General features: G+C 42.7%; 1 pseudogene across 1 annotated transcript; it reads left to right on the top strand.

Annotated features, from left to right (window-relative positions):
* Positions 1-27,327, top strand: LOC311257492 (matrix metalloproteinase-17-like; annotated as a pseudogene). Its single transcript, XR_014624886.1, has 13 exons — positions 1-297; positions 2,750-2,883; positions 4,676-4,808; positions 4,950-5,104; positions 5,291-5,399; positions 5,558-5,796; positions 7,481-7,538; positions 7,657-7,764; positions 11,954-12,177; positions 17,107-17,180; positions 17,306-17,455; positions 17,743-18,006; positions 23,732-27,327. The product of XR_014624886.1 is annotated as a matrix metalloproteinase-17-like (transcript).

The raw sequence follows: 27,327 nt of genomic DNA, 5'->3' as shown, positions 1-27,327 counted from the left end.
CACTGAGGGAGGCAGAGGTGTAACTAAACATCTGGCACACCGAGCAAGAGAAAAGAGGAGAGCGAAAGGGAGAGAGAGAAGCCATCGCTAGCTGATAGCGGCTAAGCTAGGATACGATAGATTAGCTAGCAGAGCTAAGAGAGCTACAAACAGCAGTAAGTTTAGCGACTAAGCTATAAACACAGAGTACTGTTGAATGCTTTAGTGGACTAGTACGTGCTTAATTGTAAGCGGGAATTCGGCCGCTGCAGTAAGGAAAATAACAACAATCTGCTCGGACGAGCCGGAGCAGCACAGGTACGCTATCACTATCAGTAACACAACAACAGGAAATGACGCAACACGCTTACCGTAGTACGTAGCAGTTTTCCTGTTCCTTTTGTAGGTTCTGGATGAATATATCGGGTGTGAGAGCACACTGTGGATGACCAAAGAGTTGACAACACTTTACTGGGCAGATACAAAGTGGTTAATTTAACAGTCTTCTAAAGGGTGGCACAGCACCAGAGTGCTGTGACCAACTAGTTCAAATTGTTTCTGAGTTATGACATCAAAACCAAAAATTGTTACAATTGCCCCCTGTTCTGTAGCCCATCTATGATGACAGGACAATTCTGCCTTAGGGTAAAATAACTGCTCACAAAGTCCCTTTGTTTTTTAAATGTCACGTTAAAAGTAAATACACAGTATACAGTATATACAGACGACAGTTTTACATGGTACCAGACAGATGACATACTAATACAAAAGTACCATATATATATATATATATATACATATATAAAAGGCACCAGCAGTTGCGCAAAAGACAGGCTACAAACCACTGCTTTTGTCAAAGTTAGCCATTTTCAACATTCAATCATAAACCCCCCTATGAAGTGCTGTGGTGCCATAACAATCTAACAATACTTCCACCTTCACTTGACATAGATCAGTCATTATTTTCATGGCTACTTATCAGAAAAAGGAATAGGCATAAATCTGTTGATTTTCTGGTGAGGAAAATCTCTAAGATGACACAAAAAAAAAATGTCAAGACTGAACCACAGGTGCAGACACAAACATAGAAGAGAAAAATCACTGTCCATTTATTATACAAGGGTCCGTACACAGGAAGTCAATCAGATCAGGCAGTGGCATAAGCAGAGGCTTGGTCGAAAGGGAGGCTATCATCATATCACTAAACTCACAAAAACAACTCACACAAAGTCAAGGGCTGGAATGCTGTCATGGGGGAACAAGACAACTGTCACAGAGGGAATGGAACACAGACAATAGTGATGCGTTCCATTGCACGTAGAACTCGGAAAAAAACGACCTGTAAATACTACTTTTTAGTTGTCATTTTCACTTTCATTCAGTGGATCTGTGCTCAGCAGGAGTCTTTGAGAGTATGCATTAGCAGCCGCCTCCTTCTGTCTTTTTAAGTGTTAAGTGTCCTTAAATGTTAAATCAGCTGCTGTAGCTGCCTGCAAAGTTTGCAGACTTTTGCAGTAACACACCCGTTTGCACTGAGCGGCCATGATTTTCCGAGCAGATGAACTGGGACGCTTTTAGTCAGGAATACCGGCTCGGAAATTCCGACTTCAGACTTGCAATAAATACTTTACACATTAAGATGGGGCTGGTAATCACACAGGCAGGAATCACAGGAGGGCAGGAAGTGGGAAACTGAGAGAGACAATATAGGAGTGACAGGAAGTAAAACAGGAAAAACAAGACATGAAACATGAGGATAATAAAAAGGAGAACTTATATTCTAGGCTTGGGAAAGGAAAAAGAATTGTGAGGAAAATGTTAAGGTATTGCAAACTAACGTAAAACATATTGCAAGGGAATGCGCGGTATTGTGAGGCAATGCGCAAAATATTGTGAGGGAATGCAAAACATATTGTTAAATAATGCCATTTTAACATGTTCTTGTACTAAAAATATAAGCCTCAGTTTATGCTACATTTTCAAACTTTAAAGTGTAACTCTCGCCAAAATGCAACCTAGGCTTTTTTTGTGAATGTACCTGAGTCAAACCGTCATGTAAAAGTATAATTACGACGAAAAAGCCACTTTTAAGATTTACTGTAGTTTCGTTTTCGGGTCAAAATTATTTTCAATTGTGAGATGCGTTGATCCCCGAGTGCGGCATAACATGGAGGAGAAAGCTCCATGTTACGCCGCACTTGGGGATCGACGCATCTCGACTGGCAGGACGGCGACGAGCGGAGCAAGCGACTGCTAGCGTGACTTGTTCAAAAACCTTCTTTTTAGTAAACTCTGTGTACACAAACAATGTTCTCAATGCTCGTGTTCATGTGTAGAGACCCTGGTGATACTACGAGCAAAGTTTCATGTTGTGTCGAGTCTTCTTAGTGTTTTAAAAAAAGCGATTTTGATGCTACCATACAGCTGCCCCTAGCACGCAATTGAAAATGATTTTGACCCAAAAATGAAACTATGGTAAATCTTAAAAGTGGCTATTTCGTCGTAATTATGCTTTTACACGAAGGTTTGACTCGGGTACATTCACAAAAAAAGCCTAGGTTGCATTTTGGCGAGAGTTACACTTTAACTTAGTCATTTTCATTGCTGTATTTTTTCAGCAATTGCAGCTGCAATTGCAATGTGCTTCCACATATTTAACTGTCAGTGTTGTTGGATTTTTCTCTGTATGGATGAAAGCACCATCTCTGACCCCAGTGGATTTACGAGTGGCATTGAAGATTTTTCCTTTGTGAATATTTCAAACATGCAGCCAAGATGGAGATGTGGAATCTTCTTCTGTGCCTGAGCAATGGATGGATGCAAACACCCTGCACTGCTGATGTCACCCCCACACCTTCCTCTTCATCAATGTCACCCACTGAAGATGAGAGTACCGAACTAGTGGTAAAATAAACAGCATGAGTATTTATGAGGGCCAAGGAATGCACATTTTCAAATACATCAGTTAGAGTGACCTATATGGAGCAAGAACAGTGACAGTGAATTTTAGCATCGAATGAAAATGAAATTTGTCATCAAAACAATACCAGAACTAACAAAGGACACATTTGCATTGAAAGATTTGTAGATGAACAAGTTTTTTGGAACTGAAACAAATATGGCACTGAAAATAATTGCATTGAAAAATAAAACATAGACATTAAAAATTATTTAATTCTATTTTGATATTTTTGGGGGAGTTTGATGTGTTTTTCAATAACAATCTTCCGAGTTTTCCATCATGTCTGTCTTTTTTCAGTGTTTTTTTTTCAGTGTTCAGAGTTTTTTTTTAAACAACTCTGAGAAAATCACAAGCAAAGCCCAGTTAGCCACTGAACATACAGTTAGGAAATACCATGCTAGATAGCCAACTCTTGTCTATTTTGTAGTCTGATTAAACAGTAAATTCATAGTAAGCCACTGAGCTCCCTCCCTCTCTCTGGTTGTACATCAGACTACCAGTTAACCCAGGGAAGTGTGGACACACAAGGACAAAAAATAAAATACATTTGATTACCAGTGTTGGGGGTAACTTGTTACAAAGTACTCAGTACTTAGATTACTTTTTTGTTGCAATAGGTAATGTTACAGGTTAGTTCTGCCATTCAAGTAATCCGTTATTTTGTTAGTTTTTCATAAAAGTAATCTGTTACTGGAAAAATTGCTGTCTTTTCCTTTCATTTTGTCGTCACAAAAATAAAATTAAATCCCTGAAGCATTTGCACTGTTTCTGTTTGTCTCCTGCTGCTTAGCAGAGACGCTGATGGCCAGCTGAAGGTAAACCTACAGCTGCGTGAGTGCACATGCGTTGCTAGCTAATTCAATGTAGCAAGATGGCAGAGATGACAGCATTAACTCTGTTGAAATATTCCCATAATTTAGATTTTTGGGCGAAAAAGACAAGAACAACATCACAGTTAAATATAAGTTGTGCCTGGAGATAAGAGTGATTGTTGTATTGTTTTCAGTGAAACAGCTGTGCCTAAAACAGGTTGATGAAGGTTCTCAGTCATCCAGGTCATGGTAATTCTAAGTGCTGTATTGTAGGCAACTGGAGCAAGGGAAGCGGAAGCCCTCACTGAACATCTAAATGCTGTGGACAATAATATCAAGTTTACACGGGAAGATGTCAGAGGGGACAGTCCGTCCTTCATGGACTGTGCAGTCACACTGAAGAAAACAGAAGCCTCAACATTGAGGTGTACAGAAAACCTATACACACAGATCAATACTTGCTGTTCGACTCTCACCACCCACTGAAGCACAAGCTGGGGGTCATCAGAACCCTAAACCATCTGTAAGGACACACCCTCACAGAGTTTAAAAGCCTGCAACTCCCCTCCAGTTAGATAGAACTGAAGAAGCCTCTTGGATGAGAGGTGAAACTGAAACAAGTCCAGTTGCCTACGATACAGCACTTTGTATTGCTTTTTTCAAACATTCAACTTTTCACTCATACTGTTAAGATGATATTATAATTTTTAAGAAAAAAAATAAGTATTATATTAAAAATAGAAGAACTTTGTTTGACTAGTGGTCAAACTGTAACCTACTGTATGAATATACACACAGTTCCTAGCTAGTTTATTGGGCACACCTAAATAGCTAACACTAGTGCAGTCTAATACAATGATCCTGAAACTAATGCTTTTCGAGACCCAGTTCAAATTGACAATCTACTCTTCTGTGTTCATAGGATTGGTTGATGAAGTATGGCTACCTCCCACCCTCAGACCTCTCCATGGGTCAGCTCCAGGCCTGGACAGCTGTCACTAAAGCTGTAAGGGTAATGCAGAGGTTTGCAGGCCTCAAAGACACTGGAGTCTTTGGTGAGGATTATAGATGGCAGCTGTGAAAAGCTGTATGCTTTTCTGTGAGACCCAACAATTTAGGCTACTCTTTCTTGTATCTTCCATTCTATATGTGACTCCTTGAGTCATCTCTGGTCTTCTGTGCTTTGGTGTGTTCAGATGAGGAGACAATGGCGTTGATGAACAGTCCACGCTGCTCCCTACCTGATCAAGATGAACCATCCAAATCACTGGCTAGCGAGGGGGAACGGGGGAAACATGAAGAGAAGGAGAAGGACAATAACCATGTGGACACGCAGGAACATCAACTGGAGGTTTGATAAAATAAATTTTTTGTAATGATTTTAATCTGGTTAACTGGAACAAACATATTTATTTATTTTCAATTTTTTAATTGAAATAGTGAATAGAGTTATGTGCTTCAAGTTATCTCTAACTTGGTATGATCATTCCCTTTGTCTCTCTCTTACACACAAAAACACATTCTGTTACATTTTTAGATTGCGTTCATACCTGTCCTCTCCCCATCTGTCCCGGGAAACGATCCACATCCTGATCTTCTATGCTTTAAAATTGTGGGCAGAGCCAACACCACTGGAGTTCCATGAGGTGGGTACAATTACCTGATGTTGCATTTACGACATAAGGGAGAGGGCTGGTAAAAAACTCAGGTCAGTATCTGAGCACAAGTACCTATAGCTGTACACACTTTGTGTGCCCTGAAGATCACCATCAAACCCCTCTTTTCTATTATTCCTTGTCTTTAGGTGGGCAGTCCAGAGGCAGTTGACCTACAGGTAGATTTCCTTCATGGTTACCACGGTGATGACTATCCCTTTGATGGAGCAGGTGGTGCAGTTGGCCATGCGTTTTTCCCATCAGACCCTGACCGGGCCGGAGGGATTCATCTGGATGCAGAGGAGAAGTGGACCTTCAGACAGCCAGGTGGAAACATGTTAAGAAAACTTCTGCACAGTTTATCTTCAAATAGTCTGACTCACCAGATGTAGAGTGTAGGTTTGAGGCTGCTATTGGCTGACTATTTCAGGAAGCATTCTCTTCTCCTTCTGCTTTCTGCTTGTTACCATTTTCAAAGTCCCCATCACTACGGGAAACAACAACAACCTCAGAGCTAACAACCTAGTTGCTGTTAAAGATCAACTCCTCTGCCTCCAACTCCGGGAAATTATTCTCCATGTTCTCCTCCCTCCTAACCCCTCTTACTCCTCCCCCTCCTTCCTCCCTCACTGCTGATGACTTTGCAACTTACTTTACCAAAAAAAGTAAAATACATCAGCTCCTCATTTACTCCTATGCCCATCCAGAAAGCATCTCCCCAAACCCTCACCTCTCATGGCCTTACCTGCTTCAGCCCTCTCTCCTCTGAAGATGTTCACACACTAGTTACGTCTAAACATGCCACTGCCTGTTCCCTTGACCCGATTCCCTCCTCCCTTCTCCAAACCCTGCTTTGTGGACACTGAGGGTTAGGGTTAGTCCTTAACAATTCCTCTAGCACCATTGTACCCTTTCGGAATTAATGCCATATTTATTTGTTCATCTGCTTTCAAACCAGAGATTGTGTCATATGGGTAAATAATAAAGTTGAACATTAACATTCAACTTAAAGAAAAATCAACATTAACAATCTTCATCCATCCATCCATTCTCTACCGCTTAACCGGGGCCGGGTCGCGGGGGCAGCTGCCTGAGCAGGGACGCCCAGACTTCCCTCTCCCCGCTTCCTCCAGCTCCTCCTGGAGGATCCCAAGGCGTTCCCAAGCCAGCCGGGTGACATAGTCACTCCAACATGTCCTGGGTCTTCCTCGGGCTCCTCCCGTGTGGCAGAGCTCCTCACCCTATCTCTAAGGGAGAGATAGGGTGAAGGAAACTCATTTCTGCGAAGGAAACTCATTTCGGCCGCTTGTATCCGGGATCTTATTCTTTCGGTCACGACACAAAGTTCGTGACCATAGGTGAGGGTAGGAACGTAGATTGACCGGTAAATCGAGAGCTTCGCCTTATGGCTCAGCTCTCTCTTCACCACAACAGACCGATACAATGACCGCATTACTGCGGCCGCCGCACCGATCCGCCTGTCAATCTCACGCTCCATCCTTCCTTCACTCGTGAACAAGACCCCAAGATACTTGAACTCCTCCACTTGAGGCAGGAACTCTCCCCCAACCCGGAGGGGGCAAGCCACCTTTTTCCGGTCGAGAACCATGGCCTCGGACTTGGAGGTGCTGATTCTCATCCCAGCTGCTTCACACTCGGCTGCAAACCGCCCCAGGACATGCTGGAGGTCCTGGCTAGAAGGAGCCAACAAGACAACATCGTCCGCAAAAAGCAGGGATGAAATCCTGTGGCTCCCGAACCAGATCCCTCCAGCCCATGACTGCGCCTAGAAATTCTGTCCATAAAAATAATGAACAGAACCAGTGACAAAGGGCAGCCCTGCCGGAGTCCAACATCCACTGGAAACAGGCCAGACTTACTGCCGGCAATGCGAACCAGACTGCTCCGGTCGTACAGCCCTTAGCAGAGGGCCCCCGACCCCGTACTCCGGAAGCACCTCCCACAGAATGCCACGAGGGACACGGTCGAATGCCTCCTCCAAGTCCACAAAACACATGTGGACTGGTTGGGCAAACTCCCATGAACCCTCGAGCACCCTGCGGAGGGTATAGAGCTGGTCAAGTGTTCCATGGCCAGGACGAAAGCCGCATTGTTCTTCCTGAATCCGAGGTTCGACTATCGGCCGAATTCTCCTCTCCAGTACCCTGGAATAGACTTTACCAGGGAGGCTGAGGAGTGTGATCCCCCGATAGTTGGAACACACCCTTTGGTCCCCCTTTTTGAATAGAGGGACCACCACCCCGGTCTGCCAGTCCAGAGGCACTGTCCCCGACTGTCATGCAATGTTACAGAGATGTGTCAGCCAAGACAGCCCCACAACATCCAGAGACTTGAGGTAGTCAGGGTGGATCTCATCCACCCCCGGTGCTTTGCCACTGGGCAGCTTCCGAACTACCTCAGTGACTTCAGCTTGGGTGATGCATGGATCAACGCCCGAGTCCCCAGCCTCTGCTTCCTCTATGGAACATTAACAATCTTTCCCATCTTAAACATAAAAGATAAAAAAAGTCATTTAGTCATTCAATATAACCCAGCGTTTTGCAGAATTTATACTCTTGTCTGGCTATACCTAAGCTGTAAATTATAAATCATATAAAAGCAATTATATAAAAACAATAATAAAAATCAACAAAACAAATTTTTGAAGTTTGGCCCTTTCAGCATTCTTGTGATTCTTTGTATGCATGTTCTCAGCCTCACTAATCACTAATTTTTCACTGGATCGGGTTAAAATTTGTCCTGAACATCAGATACAGGGAGATACTAAGGAAACTTGGCAACATGCATTCATTTAAAAAGTTGTTGCTTGCTTTAGGTTCTGTGTAGTATTAACATAGTTCAATCAAGTTATTTGGTCCTGCATAACAAAATTTTGTGCCACAGATCTTGGTTAATATAGCTTTGAAGTTGAAAAACACACTTTTTGGGTAATTATTATTATTATGATTTTCCTAATAAGGACTATTTTAATTTCCTTTAATGGTGCTTTTTGTAAGAAAAAATTCAAGAACCATTGAATGAGAAGGTGTGTCCAAACTTTTTGACTGGTATTTTATTGTCAGAACATCAAATAGAATAGCGATTTGAAATACAGTTTCTAGACACTTATGAATAGGGATGTCACAGTTCTCCAAATCCTCAATTCGATTTGATTTTCGATTTTAAGGTCACGATTCGCTTCAATTCTCAATCTTTTTTGTTGTTTTTTTTCTTTTAGTACAAATGGCAATGCCATTTTTAGACTAGTCTAGTCTAGGATCATTGGTTTTATGCCATGATATCTCATTTAATTTTTTAAATTCTTATTTCCCAAGATTAAGGTCTTATTGTCAAATTTAAATAATTTATTAACAATATAAATGTAACAATAACTTGTTCACCAGTCAATTGGAAACTAACTGTAAACAAAAGAAGAGAAGTCAAAGAGGGTACCTGCCATCTAGTGACTCTTTTTTGTAACTGTAGCATATGCTACACGCGCATAGCAAGCAGATGGTGGTGCGGTGAAACGCCACAGTTTTTTGCGGCGGTGTGGGAGTCACTCCATGGTCCATGTGTATGACGTGTTGGGAACCCCCGCTGATCAGTTTGCCATAAGGCAAAGTTGCTATGTTGTTCTGCTACTAGCATGCTGGACCTACTAGTGATTGTTTGTCTTCATGTTAAAAATAACAGTATTGTCATTACTGTCGTTACTGTGTGTTTTATTTATTTTTTTATTTTCTGCATTATCTGCCACGAAGCTAGTTCATTTCACCAATATTTTGTTACGATACGCTAGTGCTATTCCCCTCTGAGTCCGGGCTCGTCTGTTGTCAACATCCGGGGTCTGTAGGTTGACCTACTACCTCTGACCTGGAAGATGCCATCTCTGAGCTGCGCTCGCACCCGCGACAGCCGGCTTGTTTACCTGTAGCTGCTACTGCTAGTTTGACCCCGGATGTTGATAACAGACAAGCCCGGACTCAGAGGGGAATAGTACTAGCGTATCATGACAAAATATTGGTGAAATGAACTAGTTTCGTGGAAGATAATGCGTTATATAGAGGCTGTGTTTCGGTGCCCCGTCACTCGCATTATATGGATATACCGGCGCTACACTGGATCTAATTTCGTCCGAAAGACTCCAAATGACACCAAAGTTATCTGGGTGAGTAAATGATCATATATTTTGCTAGAAATAAGGTCCAGGTTGTAAAAAACGGTAGTTATCCTTTAAGCTTTTATGAATGAATGAGAACAACTGTGAACCAGTTGCATGACCTCTGGTGTGTTATAGAGGAAATACAGAAGTGTCATTTGTTGTCATTATCTGACACATTATGCTCAGATGTTCATGTGAAAGCCTTGCATTGTAAAGAATCAAAAGGTCAAAATCAGGAAATTCTCTGTGATGAATTGTGTGACTGCATTGTTATTTAAAAATAGCCATTCTTAATCCATTTTGCCTGTCCATAATGTCATGCATGCTTCCTCCAGCCCATGAAAAGTTCCTGAGACAGACAGCTGTCTGCATTGAAATACAAACTTCTGGTAAAATGCATCAGCATGAGGATCAAGCAGCTGCTTTTTTGCTTTTAATACATCCTCCCACTTGGCTTTAAGGCTGCTGTTTCACAGTTCAGGATTCAAGATAATTTATTATACAACACAGGATTGAAAGTTTGTAACTCCTTCATGTTATACAAGCACAGAACAGATATACAGTTAATCATATACATAAACATGAAGTGCAGATCCAGCCTTAAATCCAAGCAGGCTTAAGGCTCATTTATACTCCCTTTACGCACAAAAATAGATGTATCTGTTTCAAAGGATTTAACTAACACTGCCCACATACTTCATGCATCCTTCATGTTAGCATGGATGTTAAGCAATACAACCACCAGAGGGCGCCGTTCAGAGTCAAATCAGTCTCACAGGGACATCCACTTTTCCTTCGCCACCCATTCAACTCACACTTAATTCCTGTCCAGTCATCTCCCAGCTGTTCGGTAGTAGCTGTTTGTCTCTGAGCCCAGGTGAAGTAACATCATAAAGAAGGTTTAAATCTTCTCACCAACTCACATAACCGCTCCTCAAAAAGTTCTGCCATTATTAAACTTTTTCCTCTAGGCCTGTGGTCATGTCTCATTTGAACTATTAGCTACAGTGCTACACTGCACCCCCACAACTACCGGAGGTACTACTCCGTTAATCTGTATCTGTAAGCTTTCAGAAAACATGCAGAAATACAGACAAAATGAACACAGAAGGCTCTGCCCATAACTGTATGTGTATCCAAGCATAAATGAGCCTTTAGCATGACACTTATCCTGGATCCCTCCTCTTTGTCCCTGGGGCAGTCTGGCTGGTCAGGTTGGATGGTCATGGCTGTGGGCAGCAATCATTTCAAAGTCTACTTCTCTTAATCAAAAACCTGCACTTTTTTTCTCCAGTGCTGATGAATTTATTCATAGGTGATAACTTCAGCAATAATGAGATGTGCAAGGGGTAATTATGCGGTTGGGCCACAACTTTGGTCCAGACAAAAAAATCTTGGTAACTATTAGATGGACCTTGAGTGATCCTTAATGGTATCCATTTTATCTAGCACTATATGAGGTTGCATTTTTAAGTTGTCCAATACCCTGGTTTATGATCAAATACCTTCTTTTCAGCAGTCTTGTTGCCTGCAGAATTAGCTCAGAGTTTGTCTCTTTGCAGTGACAAACAGCCAGATACCAAGAATGAAGATATCGATATCCTTCATTGAGGATGTGCTTATGATGATCACAACTGTAGTCAGTAAAGATAAACCACAAGTGTTTGAATTATTGTCTACACACTCTCTTATGAGCTTGATGATCTTTGGATGCATATTTTTATGAACTGAGTGGACAGCCACTACCTCAAACACTTGTACTTTATCTTTTCTGCCTGCATAATTAATGCTTTATTATTAATGTCAAGTGGATCTAGCTGCTTATTGGTTTGTCATTAGGGTTTTAATTGATTTGTTTTTTGATTTAGGTAAAAGGAACCAGCTGCTGGCCACTGATGCTCCTCAGCCTGCCCCAGAGCCTCAGTTACACCACAGAGGCCACAGCTGTTATGTCACTCTAGATTAATAATTAGTCTCAGACACACTCGGACGGACTCGGACACTTTCAGCTCACTCCGATGTTTATTTATCTATCTCCCAGAATGCTCTACAGGAGGTTACGTCATTATAAAAGGAACATTACACCTGAACTCTCACAATACATCCCCCTTTCTAAGTACATTACCAATGTTATTATTAACGTCATCACAGTTGAACTCTGTGGATTAATCATATCTGTGTAACCATTAGTTAAATCACATCTTGTTCATTCAATCTTTGAAATTATTCAGAAATTATTTTAGCCTGTAACAATAACAATAATAAAGACAGTAAATAAAACAGAAACAACACTTTCTCTGTCTGTGCTCTGTCAAAACATTTAACTCAACATTTAACATATATTCAGTTGAACTTTTCTCTTTTTTTTTTCTCTAACTAGGAAGGTGGGGTGGACTACCTATTCCTTCCGCTGAGTGAGGGGATTTATTCTGCCCCGTGCTGTTCACTCAGACACCCAAGCACCTTCTATCTATTTCAGTTCAAAGTCTTTAAGGTAACTCGGGAGGTGTCTCTCTCTGGTGGGATACCGCCTTCTTGGAGGTGTAGAAGCTTGTGGAGCTGGAACAGGAGCTGGTGCACTGTCCTCTGGTGGGACAGGGCTTGGTGAGTCCACAGGTTCGGCCCCAGCTTCTGGTAAAGTAATAAGATGACCACGGTTGCGGCGGAGGGTCCCTCTGGGGGTCTCGATTAAGTAAGACCGTGGTGTCCCTGCTCTCGCTGTCACTGTCCCTTTCTCCTTTATGTCTCTTACCCAGATACGGTCTCCCGGGTTCAGTATGGCCTGGTCACGAGCTCCGTGTCTGGTGTTAAACCTCCTCCACTGTTTCTCCCTCTCCTCTTGTTCTCTCTCTCTCAGTTGTGTGACATCTGTCCATCCTGGGTTGAGGCAAGAGGGGAGGACAGGCACGGTGGTACGGAGTTTTCTTCCCATCACTAGCTCTGAGGGGCTATGTCCGTTGCCTAGCGGCGTAGCACGATATGCCATGAGAGCCAGATAAGGGTCTTTACTCTTTTGCAAGAGGCTCTTCACTGTTCTCACCGCTCGTTCTGCTTCGCCATTGCTCTGAGGATATCTGGGGCTGGAGGTAGTATGAACAAAACCCCACTCGGAGGCAAACTGGTGAAACGCAGCCGCTGAAAACTGAGGCCCATTATCCGTCCTGACTTCAGCTGGTATGCCGTGCCGTGCAAATATTGATTTGAACTGTTCAATTACTGCGGCTGCTGTGGTGATTCTCAGCTTGGCGACTTCGACGTATCTTGAGAAGTAATCTATTACAACCAGATACTGGCTGTTATTCCGCTCCGCTAAGCTATGCAAGGCTGTGATGAAACAGTCTGCGGTTTCTCCGACCTCTTGTTGTCTTTGGTTGAACTTTGCTCGTTCAAAAATCACGTTTCTTCTCACTACGAAATGTGAATCCAGCCTGTCTCTCAGCGTCTCGTAATCACCCGCCTCCTCTTCCGACAGATTCAGCGCAGTCAGAACATCCTCTGCCTCGTCGCCCATCGTGTAAATCAGCGTATTAACTTGATTTTCATCTGCCTTCAGTTCTAGCCCTGAGACGATTCTGTACCTCTCAAAGCGGCGAATCCACTTCGGCCACTCTTCCGGCTTTGTAAAATCAAACTTTGGTGGCGGGATTACCTGGAACTGCTCCATTTTGCTGAGCGAGAAAGGCTCTAACTGGCGCCAATGGTAATTAGCTTGTTAGCCTAGCCTCTTACCGGCTGACAGTTAGCTGGAGAATGGACGCTCCGTGAGTTCTCCAGTCGAGTAGCTCGTCTTGTTTATTAGTGTTACTCGCTGTGGGGCACTTCTGACACCATGTTATGTCACTCTAGATTAATAATTAGTCTCAGACACACTCGGACGGACTCGGACACTTTCAGCTCACTCCGATGTTTATTTATCTATCTCCCAGAATGCTCTACAGGAGGTTACGTCATTATAAAAGGAACATTACACCTGAACTCTCACAATACAACAGCCACCATCATAGTCATGGGTATGACTCACAAGATATGTTACATAAGCAGATACTTCATTTTAATTTGAATCAATTTTCAAGTCCACAAGCCATTTTGTTGGTGTTTTCAATTGCATTTTAGAGTTCCTTCCTGGAAACTCATTAAAAATGTTGATGAATCATCCTGCACTCAGGGGCGTATATTAATTACTTTCTTTATTTTATGATGCTGTCATGGATGTATAAAAAGAAGAATGTTGCCAGAGGAGCATATTGCTCGTGACCGAAAAATCCCAAATAACTGTACAAAAACAACTTTATAACTTTATTCAGGATTTAGGTGAAACTAGGTCATGTTTTATGGAGAAAACAACTTTGCTGGTTTTCCCACTACTTCCTCTACTTGCCATGAGCAGCTCTGGAACTGCTGTCAAAAGTGATAACCAGCAGCTTCTCAATGAACACCTCCGGTCCTGGGCCATGCACGACCTCTGAGAATGATGACCGAGGCCAGTTACAGTAACAAGGTGATTTATGTAGTTTACTATTTGACATACCGGCAGCTTTGTTGCTAAAGTAAGCCCCAACTGCTGCTAAATGAAGTTAGTTGTTGTTAGCTCAGTAAGCAACCATTGCTGACTCAGCCCTGGGTTGCTGGGTGCCAAACCTGGCAAGAAAACCACCATGGTACTGTATTCTCTTCGTCAAATTGGCCTCTATCTTCTCGAAGGCTGTGCTGTTCTCTCCCTGACTCCGCCTTACTCTGCTAATTGGAAATGAGAAAAGAGTCAGAGCGTGGTTGGAGATGTAGCTCACCTAGCTGCAAGCTATCAAGCTAGCTATTGCTATCAAGCGTTAATGCCCACACATAAAGAAAAATGAATTTTGACTGTGGGTTTTTTTGCTCTAAACAGACAGAATACCTTACTAGTTGCAAGATAGCGAGCAACAACTGGCACTGAGGGTGTGTTCAGTTTAATGTGAGCTTTGTGACGAAAGGCAGCACTCACCATTGTCTCTGTTTTCTCACTGTTATCCTGCAGTGTCTTTCTTCCCCATTTCTTCTCTGTATGTTCACAAAGTAAAGTATATTCCCCTCCATTCAGCTGTCAAGTAAGAAATAATTACAATTCATTACAGTGGATTTCAGTACCTCTGTGGCTCATTTCTGCAGACAGATTGAGAAGCAAGAGTGAAGATAAATCCACTTTTTGATCTCAAAAAGTTTAAAAAACAAACTCTATGCTGTCCTTGACTCCAGATGTTTATTGCTGCAGAAGCTCTGGGCTCTGCCAATGGCTGTCCCCTCCAGAGCTCACCAGGGTGTTTGTTAATGCAAAACACCAGCATTAGTCCCTCCAGTCCAGTCTGTTAGTCTAATTAACCACACAGTCTCCAATATTATATGTCTGATATTTGCATTAAAAATTCTCCAAAAGGCATTAACACTACAAACACGGATCAGAGGTCAAAATCAGTGACTGGAATAAGCTGAGTTGAAGCTAAGCAGATACCTTGTAGCTAGCCGTCACTCAAAGCGGCCACTCCCATAATTATTTATAACCTATACAGTTGTCATGAAGGGGGAAATTAGCTATGGAGACCAAAACCATCTTTTGTACAAGACGTAAAGGGCATTTAAATATGGGCTCTTATGGGGATTGACTCACATTTGGAACTGTGGTTTTTGATACTTCTCCATTGGCTTCATTTTTCAGCCTTCAGCCTCTTAACAGCAGACATCTATAGTAAAGACAGTGGACATCAACAACAGACTGTCTCCTCTCAACATAATCTAATCAAATAATTTTTTATTTATATACCCCACAATCACAATCACATTGCCTCAATGGGCTTAACAATCTGTACAGCGAATGACATCCTCTGTCCTTAGACCCTCGTTTCGAGTGAAGAAAAACTTTCCTTGTTGATGGAAAAAAAAACAACTTTTAACAGGGGTAAAAGAAGATGGAAGAAACCTCAGGAAGAGCCACATAGGAGGGATCCCTCTCCCAGGACATGCAATAGATGTCACGTGTACAGAAAAGAACAACAAAACCACAGTTTACAAGTTGCATTGACAGATTATCTGATACAAATTATAATATATGTAAATTGTGTGGATCCAGGAGACGACTGAGCAGGCCGAGGCATCACCAAGTGGTGCCTGAGCCACACAACCTCCTTGGTGACCTGGAAGAGGGCAGGCCACACAAGATAATTAGCAATAGACAGAGAGATCAGAGTGAAGAGGCATCAAATTTGATATAATCATGCTACTAATACATAAGGTTACATCATTGCCTTTTGTAACTTATTTGGCTAAAGTAAAAATGTGACAACATTATAAAACATTAACACTATTTGGCTTATTGAAATGTTACCTCAAAAAAATTACGAATTTAAGTCTGTTTCATGTTGTTGATTACGGAAGCGTATTGCATTCACTTGAGTAATTTTTTTTTTTGGTTTGTTTTTCGGAGTAATTCTGTTTTTCTGAGTAATTTTTTTTTGGTCTGTTTTTAAGAGTAATTTTTTTTTTGGTCTGTTTTTCGGAGTAATTTTTTTTCTGTTTTTCAGAGTAATTTTTTTCTGAGTTTAGAGAGCATTTGAAACAATAGACGCATTCATTCCTTTATTGAAAGCTCGATAATGGAGACAAACATGACCGACTTGTTTAATTGAATCAAGTTTTACTTTGGTCTGGGTTTTAGACACTGGGAGATAGTCCTGTCTTTAAATCATATAGATGGTATTACCATTAGTTTGTCAACTTTATACAGGCACCTGAGGATGGTGACAAGTCGCCATTCCGAACGTTCACTTTCATGTTTCGGAATGCCGGCCCTTTTTTGAAAAAAGATCGCCATTCCGAACCTGAAACCCTAACCTTAACCATAACCTGGTCGGAATGGCGGTCCGTCGGAATTGGGGTCGCCCCCCCTGAATGAGGACTTTTGCGGTTGTTCAGAAGGAAAGCCCATTCAGATCTGCTAGAAATGTATAGACATATACATAGTACATAGTAATGTACATAGTACATTACTCCAGATCAGTTGGACAGATATGGCAGTTTGGAGGTTCTCGCGGGAGTTCGAAGTATCGCGATAATTCAGGGAAAAAAATTACTCCGAAAAACAGAAAAAAATTACCACAAAAAACAGAAAAAAATTACCATGAAAAACAGAAAATAAATTACTCTGAAAAACAGGAAAAATAATTAGTCAGAAAAACAGAAAAAAGAAACAAACCAAAAAAAAATTACTCAGAAAAACAGACCAAAAAAAAATTACTCAGAAAAACAGACCAAAAAATAAATTACTCAAGTGAATGCAATACGCTTCCGTAGTTGATGTCTCATCTTTGTTATGAGAAAAAATGTTGTTGATGAATTTGTGAGTTAACAAAGCACTGCATGAGATAGTCTTAATTATCCTAGTAGTAGTAGTAGTAGTAGTAGTAGTTGTCCTTCGGTGTTAAAGGTAATCTGTGATATTAACCCCACCAAATGAAGGCGTGAAGCTCTTCAAACTAAGTCTCCCTGTGTGTTTTCTTCCTGCAGCCCTTCCATAGATCGCTGTAACACAAGTTTTGATGCCGTAGCACGGATCCGAGGAGAGACTTTCTTCTTCAAAGGTCTGAATACACCAGAAACTGACTTGTTAAGAATGTAAACTTAGAAAATATACATTAATAACTACTTATAGCATTATCACTTCCATCTTCCTCTTATGTTCCTCTCATGTTTCTCATCCCTCCAGGTCTGATGATGTGGCGAGTCAATAGTGGCGGCTTGGTATCAGGTCGCGGGGCTTCTATCCGGAGGTTGTGGAGGGGTCTGCCACCTGACCTACCTCGTCTTCACGCTGTGGTGGAGAGACATTCAGATCATGCAATCATCTTTATTAGTGGTATATCCAATAATGTAAAACATAGTATGACTGTTACCTTATTTTAGATCATATCCCATACATCTGGAACTCGCTCATTTAAAGTGTGAATGAATCTATTAATCATTCATTCACTTGATTTGTTAGAGACGACATACAGTTTATGGACTCCAAACAGACAAAAAGGTTTAACTTATGTCAAACCATCTGCATCAACTCAACACATCTTCCACAGTTATATCATTGGCCATTCACCAAAAGTGGAGGGAATCAGCAAACAGATCAGCTCGTGTCGTGTCTTGCTGCAGGTTCCCAGTTCTGGCTATTCAGGGATCTGTCCCTGCAAGAAGGTTATCCCTAGCCCCTGTCTGCCCTCAGGATGGGGGTAAACTTAGCCAGAGCAGATGACGAGGAAGAGCAAGAGGCAGCAACAGGGAGGTTGGGCCTGGTCTGGGACCCAGAGGAGGGCCCCGTATGGAGGGACATCGGAGGTGCTGAGGAACAGAAACTAGAAGACACCTGGACTCAGCTGCTGAACAAGGGAGTCAGTGGCATCACTACAGACAGTGATGGTGAGGGCAGGAACCTTTGTATCTTTGTAGTTGTGTTTTATGTTTTGTCACTCTCATTACTCTAACAGCATTCTTTGGTCTTTTACTTTGATCCATGATGAAGACAAAGACTCGACGTCATTACCGATGTCACGTGATGTAAACAAATTCACAGAGATGCCCGTTGGAGGCAGTTTGTGTTGTGTGGCCTGGGATCATCAGTCTATCTCTTAAAACAGCTGCAGAAGGCAGCCATGAACAGACTTCTGTTCAGTCTGTCCAGAAGCACGCTAGCAATCGACTCAGATGTTGCATCCATAACAGGCAGAAACTCAAAGAAAGGCTCCTGCACTGCATGGTTTGAGTCGATGTATATCAACACAAGCACCAGCTGCGTCTGTGTTGACACGTTGGTGGTCTCATCCGCTTGGATGGCAACAAATTTAGCGGACTTTACCTCCTCCGTGATATGTCCCCTGATGACCGCTAGCATGCTTTCACCAAACAACATAGTACTGGGAGATTTTAACATTCACATAGACAATAACAACAACCCACTTACCAAAGACTTTACATCCTGCCTCGACAGTTTTGGATTTCAACAGCACACCGATACCCCCACTCACTCCAAGGGTCACATTCTGGACTTAATCTGCTGCTCTGGTGTTTCCCCTTCTGATCTTACTGCAGTTGAACTCCCCATAACCGACCATTTCCTCCTCTCATTTAATGTAAAACTCCCTCTCTCCACAACCAAGCTCCCCCGTCTCATTTCTTTTCGCAATATTAAGGACATTAACTTAGATTCCCTCTCCTCCAGCATCGACTCCCTCATGGCCACTCACAACTCAGTTACCCTCGAACAGCTGGTTTCACACTATAACACTGGACTCCAACACATACTCAACTCCCTTGCTCCGCTAAAAAACAGATCTGTCTCCTTCTCCCTTTCCGCTACCTGGATTACCCCCAAACTTCGACTCATGAAAGCCAAAGGACGACAACTCGAGTGGCTATACAGGAAAACTGGACTTCATATTCACAGACATTTACAAAAATCATATGTTACATTACAAGAACTGCATTACCCAAACCAAATCCAATTATTACATTGGCATAATCTGTTCCAACAAAGGTAACACCAAGTCACTGTTCTCACTGTACAAGAAGCCCCAAGCCCCTGAGTCTCTACCATCTCACCTCTGTTCAACTGCTTTCTGTAACTCCATCATGTCATTCCTCAGTCACAAAATCCAGATGATCCACCAACATCTCAGCTCACAAACCACCCTCAAAGTTGTATCCGAACTTCCTCCTCCTACCCACTCTTTCTCCTCCTTCCAGCTCCCCACCACCTCAGAAATGTCAGATCTTATCCGCGAGTCCAAGCAATCCACCTGTCAGCTGAGCCCTTTCCCCACAGTTCTGGTCAAAGCCTGCCTCCCTTCCCTGGTCCCTCTCATCTCTGCCATCCTCCTGGATACTCCCCTCTCTCCACTGGAACTGTGCCTACACCATTCAAGACTGCTGCAATTACCCCAATTTTGAAAAAACCCGGTGCAGATCCCACAAACTTCAATAACCTACGTTCAATCTCTAATCTCCCCTTCATTTCCAAGATTCCTGAAAAAACAATAGCAATTCAACTCCATTCTCATTTATCCAACAACAACCTGTACGAACAGTTCCAGTCTGGTTTCCGCCCTCTCCATAGCACAGAAACTGCACCCATAAAAATAACCAACGACCTCGTCATGGCAGCTGATTCTGGTTTACTCTCCATTCTCATCCGCCCCGACCTCAGTGCAGCCTTTGACACCATCTGTCACACCGACCTCCTCAAGAGACTATCCTCCCTCGGCATCACTCATACTCCTCTAAACTGGTTCAAATCATATCTCTCCTGTCGCACTCAGTTCATCCAGCTAAAAACCTTCACATCCCAACCTTCCCCTGTCACCTCAGGTGTGCCTCAGGGCTCTGTCCTGGGGCCCCTCCTCTTTATCATTTATCTCCTTCCCCTTGGCAATATCTTACGCAAACATAACATCACTTTTCACTGCTACGCAGATGACACCCAGCTCTACCTCGCCAGCAAGCCCACTTCAAACCTCCCTTCTCCCTTACCGACTGCTTAACTGAAATAAAATTCTGGTTCACTTCAAATCTACTAAAACTCAACTCTGACAAAACTGAGATTCTTCTCATTGGCACACAATCAACACTTTCCAAAACCGACAGTTTCCCCTTCATCATTGATAACTGCTCCGTTTCCCCCTCCCCACAGGTTAAAGGATAACTAGCATTTTTTACAACCTGGACCTTATTTCTAGCATGAAATATGATCATCTACTCACCCCGGATCACTCGCATTATATGGATATACGCGGCGCTCCACTGGATCTAATTTCATCTGAATGACGCCAAATGACACCAAAGTTATCTGGGTTAATAAAGCATCGTATTTTATGCTAGAAATAAGGTCCAGGTTATAAAAAACGGTAGTTATCCTTTAAGAGTCAGCCGCTCTGCTCCCCTGGCTCTGGAACTCTCTGCCACCTGAAATAAGGAACATCAGTACACTATCACATTTCAAGTCCCGACTCAAAACACACCTGTTTAAGATTGCCTTTTCCCTTTAACTGAATTTCCGGTCCATTTTAACTGTTTTTACTCTTGTGTACTTTTGTGGCTTTCTTTTTTATTTATTTATTTTATTTTTATTTTTAACTTATTTTATTCTATTGTGTACTGTGCATTGTCTCTTATTTACTGTAAGGTGTCCTTGAGTGACAGAAAGGCACCTATGAAATAAAATGTATTATTCATCCTGTCCGGATTTTTTTCTCCATAACAACCTCTTGCCCGGTCACTACTCAACTGTTTTGCTAACCCTCCTCCCGGTCTTGTCCATTTGTTTTCAATGAAGCCTTTGCTAAATCAATATGATGGATTATCATATACGTGTTACGATGTGTGTATTTGTGTGGTCTTATCTGTCATAAGGGTAACCCTAACCCTAACCCTAACCCCTAACCCTTGTTGCTCATGTTGCTTGTTGCGGGAGGGGGAGTGTCGCGGGAGGCCCCGAGGGGAGAGCGATACGAGCTTGGAGGGGAGGGATTAAGGAGCTGTTGGGGGGGGTGCTTTTTTCAAATCTTACTCAGATCGTAGACCATAGCTTTAAATTCATTAGGTCACACACATACACGCACACACACACACACACACACACACACACACACACACTCCAAACTCCAAATGAATGATAATTTTGTTCTGTAATTTCTAGAAGTGTAAATGCTAGCCCGTTTTCACTCCCAATACATCAAATAAAGTAGCCTGATTAGTGGCCTTACGCTTCTAGGGTTGACACTGTAGTTGCCTGTCACTTATTGAAATGCCCCTCCAGTGCAGTAGAATAAAGAGCTAGAAAAGTCTGAGTCAGGTGGTTGGATAGGTCATACACAGAATTTTCCCACCGTAGACAAGAGTTTGCGTCCTGTTTGTGACCAAAAGTAAAGACAAATTTGTTTTAAAATGATGTTACGTAAGTAAGTTAATGTACATAAATGACTTAACTTACAATTATGTTACATGAGTTACGAGACTGAATTAAGTTATTTTAACCCAAAGTGTGATCTTTTGCTAAACCTAATCAAGTAGTTTTGGAGCCTAAACCAAACCAAACTGCGACTGCTTGACAACATTAATTAATGACAATATGTTTAGTGGCTTAACAGAGGAGTTTAAAGTCACCCGCTCCAGAGAGGTGTTGATGTACAGGGACTCCACAGGCGCCAAAGTCACGTCAGCAGGAATCCTTGTGAAGACTGGGAGGAAGTGGCAGCTGCAAGAGGCCGTCACCAAAGCCGAAGCGCGACTGAGGCATAAAACGCTGGTGGGCTCTGTGGCAATGGGACGAGCAGGTCTCGGTTGCTTCCCCAAGCCACGTTACAATCTAGCCTGTGGAAAGGAAAAGCGCCAACTGATCCAGGACGAGATACGAGCAGAGGTGGAGGAAGAACGCTACAGCAAGATGGTCAGCATGTCCAAACAAGGAGCATGGACCAGGTGGGAGCATGCAGATCCCCGCAATATCACCTGGGCAGAGCTCTGGAAAGCAGAACCATCTCGCATCAAGTTTTTCGTCCAATCAGTTTATGACGTCCTCCCAAGCCCGGCCAACCTGCACACCTGGGGCCTAATAGACACTCCCGAATGCAAGCTGTGTCACAAGAGGGGCACCCTGGAGCACATTTTAAGCAGTTGCTCGAAAGCGCTAGAGGAGGGGCGGTACCGCTGGTGCCATGACCAAGTGCTAAGAGCTTTGGCGGACTCCATCTGCACAGCAATCCAGCACAGCAAGACCCAGGCAGCCCCCAAACAGTCAATCACCTTCATTAGAGCGGGGCAAAAGGCACAACATCACCAGCCTAGCTCTACAGGGGGGCTCCTCTCTACCGCTCGTGATTGGCAGCTTCAAGTCGACCTCGGAAGACAGCTCAAGTTCCCAGAGAACATCACAACCACTGCTCTCCGCCCAGACATGGTACTAACATCAGAGTCCAACAAGCAAGTGGTCATCCTGGAACTGACTGTCCCCTGGGAAGACCGGACTGAAGAGGCCAACGAGCGGAAGAGGGCCAAGTATGCAGAGCTCAGCGCAGAGTGCCGGTACAACGGTTGGAAAACCCACTGCCAGCCAGTCGAGGTCGGGTGCCGAGGCTTCGCTGGCTACTCACTTCCGCAAACCCTCAAACTCCTGGGAGTGAAAGGACTGCAATCGAAGAGAGCCATCAAGAACATCCTTGAGGCCGCAGAGAGGGCCTCGAGGTGGCTGTGGATCCGTAGGGGGGATCCGTGGAGCAACACGCCACTTGGACACAAGCCGGGGACTGATCACCCCTGGCTGGGTCGCCCGGGCGAGGGTGTATGAAGATTAAAGACCTGAAACACCCTATGATCCCGGGTCCTTCACTGATGACGTGTCCAAGTAGCACCAGAAGGTGTATTCAAACTCGAACTGTTTGTATGCAAACTTCATTTTGAAAGTCTAATTGAACATTGCGTATTATGTATTATTGCTAACTTTACCGCAGAGCCCTTTACGTGCAAAACTGACACTAGAGGGGTAGGTAGAGCATCATAGTTTGAAGCTCGAGGCCACTGACTAAGCTGTATTTGACGAGTTTAGAGTGAGAACGTGTCGGAGAATATGCAACTTCTTACTAACAAGTTTGGTGATGCTATGTCAGTGTTTGTGTTCACAACTTGTTTCTGTTCCACAAGTGGCCAAAAAATCAGTTATTGCAGGTTTAAATTTAGTTTTGCTTAAATCTAGTTTCACAAAAACTGTAAATGACCTTAAGCATAACCAAGGTTTTAAATGAATATGGCAATGATAATTTACAGTATTATTATCGAGTTTAAGAACTGACCAATCAGAAACAACTACTGGATTGAACATATGAATGACAAAGAAATTGTAGTGTATGGTTGCAATTTGTGCTTTCTTTTTGTAAATGCACGTACCAGACCGCATGGCAAAATGTATGACATAGTTGCATAGAAGATTAATCAGGAGATTTAAGAAAGGGTGGAAGTGGGATGTACAAGCACTTTGAAGCTGTTTGTCACTGTTAAACAGAATACATTAACATCTGTTATGGAGAGCTGCAAAACGTTAAAAAAAAAAAAACCCATGCAGTTGTTGGTTGTGAAAACTTCTCTCCCTCTTCTCCAGGCTCCATCTATCTCTTCAAAGGTGACTCCTACTGGAAGTTCATGTTTCCAGGCTCCTTACTGCAGGACGGATACCCACGATCCTCTGCTGCAGACTGGCTGGACTGCACTGACTCCTCCTCATCCTCATCCTCACCTGTGGTGGACGACCTCTCCTTGTCTCTGTCTAGACGAAGACAGGAGCTCAGGGAGAGATGGAGGGAGGATAGGGAGGAGGAGGAAGCAGCAGGAAAGATGAGGGACAATGGGAGGTACAGATATGTAAATTCACATAAAGACATACAGGACAGAGGTTCACACATCTGGACACAATGCACTTGCAAAAATGGAGCCCTTTGTAGTCGAATAACATCCTATATTTCTACCTTGCTGCTGATTATATGGACACTGTTGGCTTTATAAACCTAGTCAAGACAACAGAGAAGAGCAACTTATCAACAAACACTCCCCATGAGATCAGGAGAACCATACCACACAACCAAAAATTGACAATAATTGCTTTTACATTTCTGATGGTGTATGGCTTAACTGAAATGGATCTAATGTGTTAATTGATAAGCTTTGGACATGCTGGTAAGTTTATTTTTAACTTTGGACAGAGCCAAGCTGGCTGTTTCCAGAGGGGTATTGCACAAAACCAAGATAAGGGATTAAGCCGGGATATGTTGGTTATCCTGGCTAAATTTAGCCTCAAGTCGGTTGCATGAAAGCAGGTCAAACTTAACTCTGCCAAGTTACTATGGTGATTTATTCTCTGCAGCTAGCCTGCTCCAGACCAGGCTAACAGCCAGGCTAAGATTAAGTAAGGGATAATGTATAGTTCGGAGGTTGTTATGGAGAAATAAACCCTGACAGGTTGTATGGAAGTTTTAACTTTCACTTTCTGGGCCTGAGAGCAGCATTCAATAGAGCCGTGTAATAAATAATCACCCATGATTCATCAGCGACAAGGATTGGTCGGTAAAGTTTTTATTTATTATTTATATTGAACTGGACGTTGCCGTTGATGGTAAAGTTAGATAGTGTGAATGGGACATCTCTTGGGATGTTAAACGTGCAGCTCTCATTTGGCTGTGGCTCCGAGGCTGACATACCTGTAACAAAAAAAAAAAAAAAGTCATTTGACAGCGAGTCGTATGCCAGCGCTTTACCAGAGTGATGTGCTAAACCTACTATTGCTTTTATTGGAAGACAGGATATTGCTCCATTTCTCCCGGTCCGTGGTGGACGGCGTCCAGAAGCTCTTGAGGCTGCTCTCACACCTGTGTCCAGTCACAGACATGATCTGACGACTTTCAAGGCCGGCGTGAGAGAGGAGCTGGACAGCGGTACTTCTTATGCTGTGGTTGGTGTAACACATTGAAAGTCCAGCTGTCTTGCTTAGTTTGCTCATCATTTGGCCTAGGAAATTGTGCCCCATCGGTTCCCGGGAAAACCACACTGCTTGCCTGTTCAGTAGCTGCTGGTCGGCTGAAGATAAAACGCTTTTGCGTCAGGAGGGCAAAGAGACAGATATTTTTTAAAACTGGCAACGGGGCAGTTTGGGTTGTCAGGCTCAGCGAAGATGAAACCTCTGTAATTTTCTTTACATGGATCATTTGGATCTTTATGGTTTTTTGTCTCAGCGTTATGGGCGAGAGAAATATATTCATGGCCCTTATCATCCTGCCTCAAAACAAAAGAGTCTCTTTTCAAGTCTCGATTGCCCTCTCTCCCTCGCCTTGCCAAATGCAACTGGACATCAAACCACACTTTTTGGACCAGCCCGACAGCTGTATGCGGAGACAGCACTGCTGAGGACCTGAGAAGCTCCATATCTGTCGCTGAGATCGGGGGATGATGGTGACTGCTGTCCTTCCCGTTTTTACGGAGTTTTTTAATAACTGATTTAAATACCCCATTACTGGATTTGAAGGTAGCGCTGTTCATTATGTCAAACTTTGAGAAGTGTCGACATATACCAGCCCTGATTGCCATGTAGCTGGCAACGGAGTACGTTTCTCCGTTGGAGTTTTGGACTGACGGATAAAATGACCGCAGCACCTGGTTGAGGTTTTCTGCCCCGTACTTATCCAAATCTGTTGTCATCTTCTTCTCAATTAGCCAGTCCTTAAATAGTGTCAAGGCCCATGATGTGCTCCGTTTTGTGTTAATTTCATGCCTTTGCTCTTCTATGTCATCTATTTCCTTGTGATTCAGGATCTTGTGTCTCATAAAATCCTTTCCTTTCCGTGCCTCTGAGTTTTCTGTTTTTTCTCCAGCCTTCTTCTCCATCATTTCGTCAGACAATAACCATGACTCCAAGGTTTCATTTTCACCAAATATATTGAAACTAATATTACGTAAATAATCAATTTTTAAAAGGCTAATATGTTGCCAGGGCGGATCAGAGCGCCGTCCCTAGCAACGGTCTGTTATACTTGACGACGGTCATTATACAGAAATAACAGACCGTAGAACGCAGCGATGGACCAATCAGAGAGCAGCATTCAATAGAGCTGTGTAATAATTCTAGTTATTACATGGTTCCATACAACCTGTCGGGGTTTATTTCTCCATAACAACCTCCAAACTATACATTATCCCTTACTTATTCACCTGTATTTCCACCGTCAATCCTGTGAGGAATTAATGTGTTTTACAGCATGTCCATGGTCTTTCTAAGTATGTTGCATCATTTGAATTATCCTGCATTAAAATAGTACATATTTTCATTTCATTTAAATCTGTTGGCTGTTTGTAATTGCAACAGTCTTTTTATATTGATTCAAGTGGTAGTATTATTACTCAGGCCAAGTGTTATATTGCTATGCTAATGAAGACTGCTTGTCAAATGTTACTGTTTGCCGTGTGTGCATTTTGTTTAGCATTGGTGGTTATCTTTTAAATTCTACTTCAGAATCAGAATCAGAATCAGAATTCCTTTATTTGTCCCGCAAATGGGGAAATTTCTTAGTCACAGCAGCCAAAGGACAGTATCACACTTAAACAATAATAGAAAGTAAAAAATAAACAATATAATAAGAGATAAGAAATAGAATTTAACTCGTATATACATAGTATCTACAATATGAACTTGGTATTTACAATGTGACATAGTATTTATAATATGGACAGTGTAAGTATAAACAGTTTGGTATTTTTATTTACAAACGATAAATAATAAATATGGGTATTAAAAATTGTCCAATTAGTGCAAACCAGAAAGTATGTGGATATGTGCAGAGTTTTGTATTGCACAGTGCACAGTAAGGTCTACTGGGAGCAGTGCTGGTTGTAGAGTCTGACAGCAGCAGGAAGGAAGGACCTGTGATACCTCTCCTTCACACACTTTGGGTGTATCAGTCTGTCGCTGAAGGAGCTGACCAGTGCGGTGATGGTGTCCTGCAGGGGGTGGGACTCCTTCACCAGCAGCAATGACAGCTTGTCCATAATCCTGCTGTCTCCCACCACCTGCACTGGATCAAGAGGGCATCCCAGGATGGAGCTGGCCTTCTTGATAAGAGCAACTTCACATTCATGAAAAAGGAAGGACACCACAATGTTTTCCAGTTGAATTTTTTTTTAATTTGGCAGTCCTCATTTGTCTTGGTTGCT

The sequence above is a fragment of the Pagrus pagrus genome, assembly GCF_965226575.1.
Source record: "Pagrus pagrus genome assembly, chromosome: 5".
Taxonomy (NCBI): Eukaryota; Metazoa; Chordata; class Actinopteri; order Spariformes; family Sparidae; genus Pagrus; species Pagrus pagrus.
This window is presented reverse-complemented; position numbering and strand designations above follow the sequence as displayed.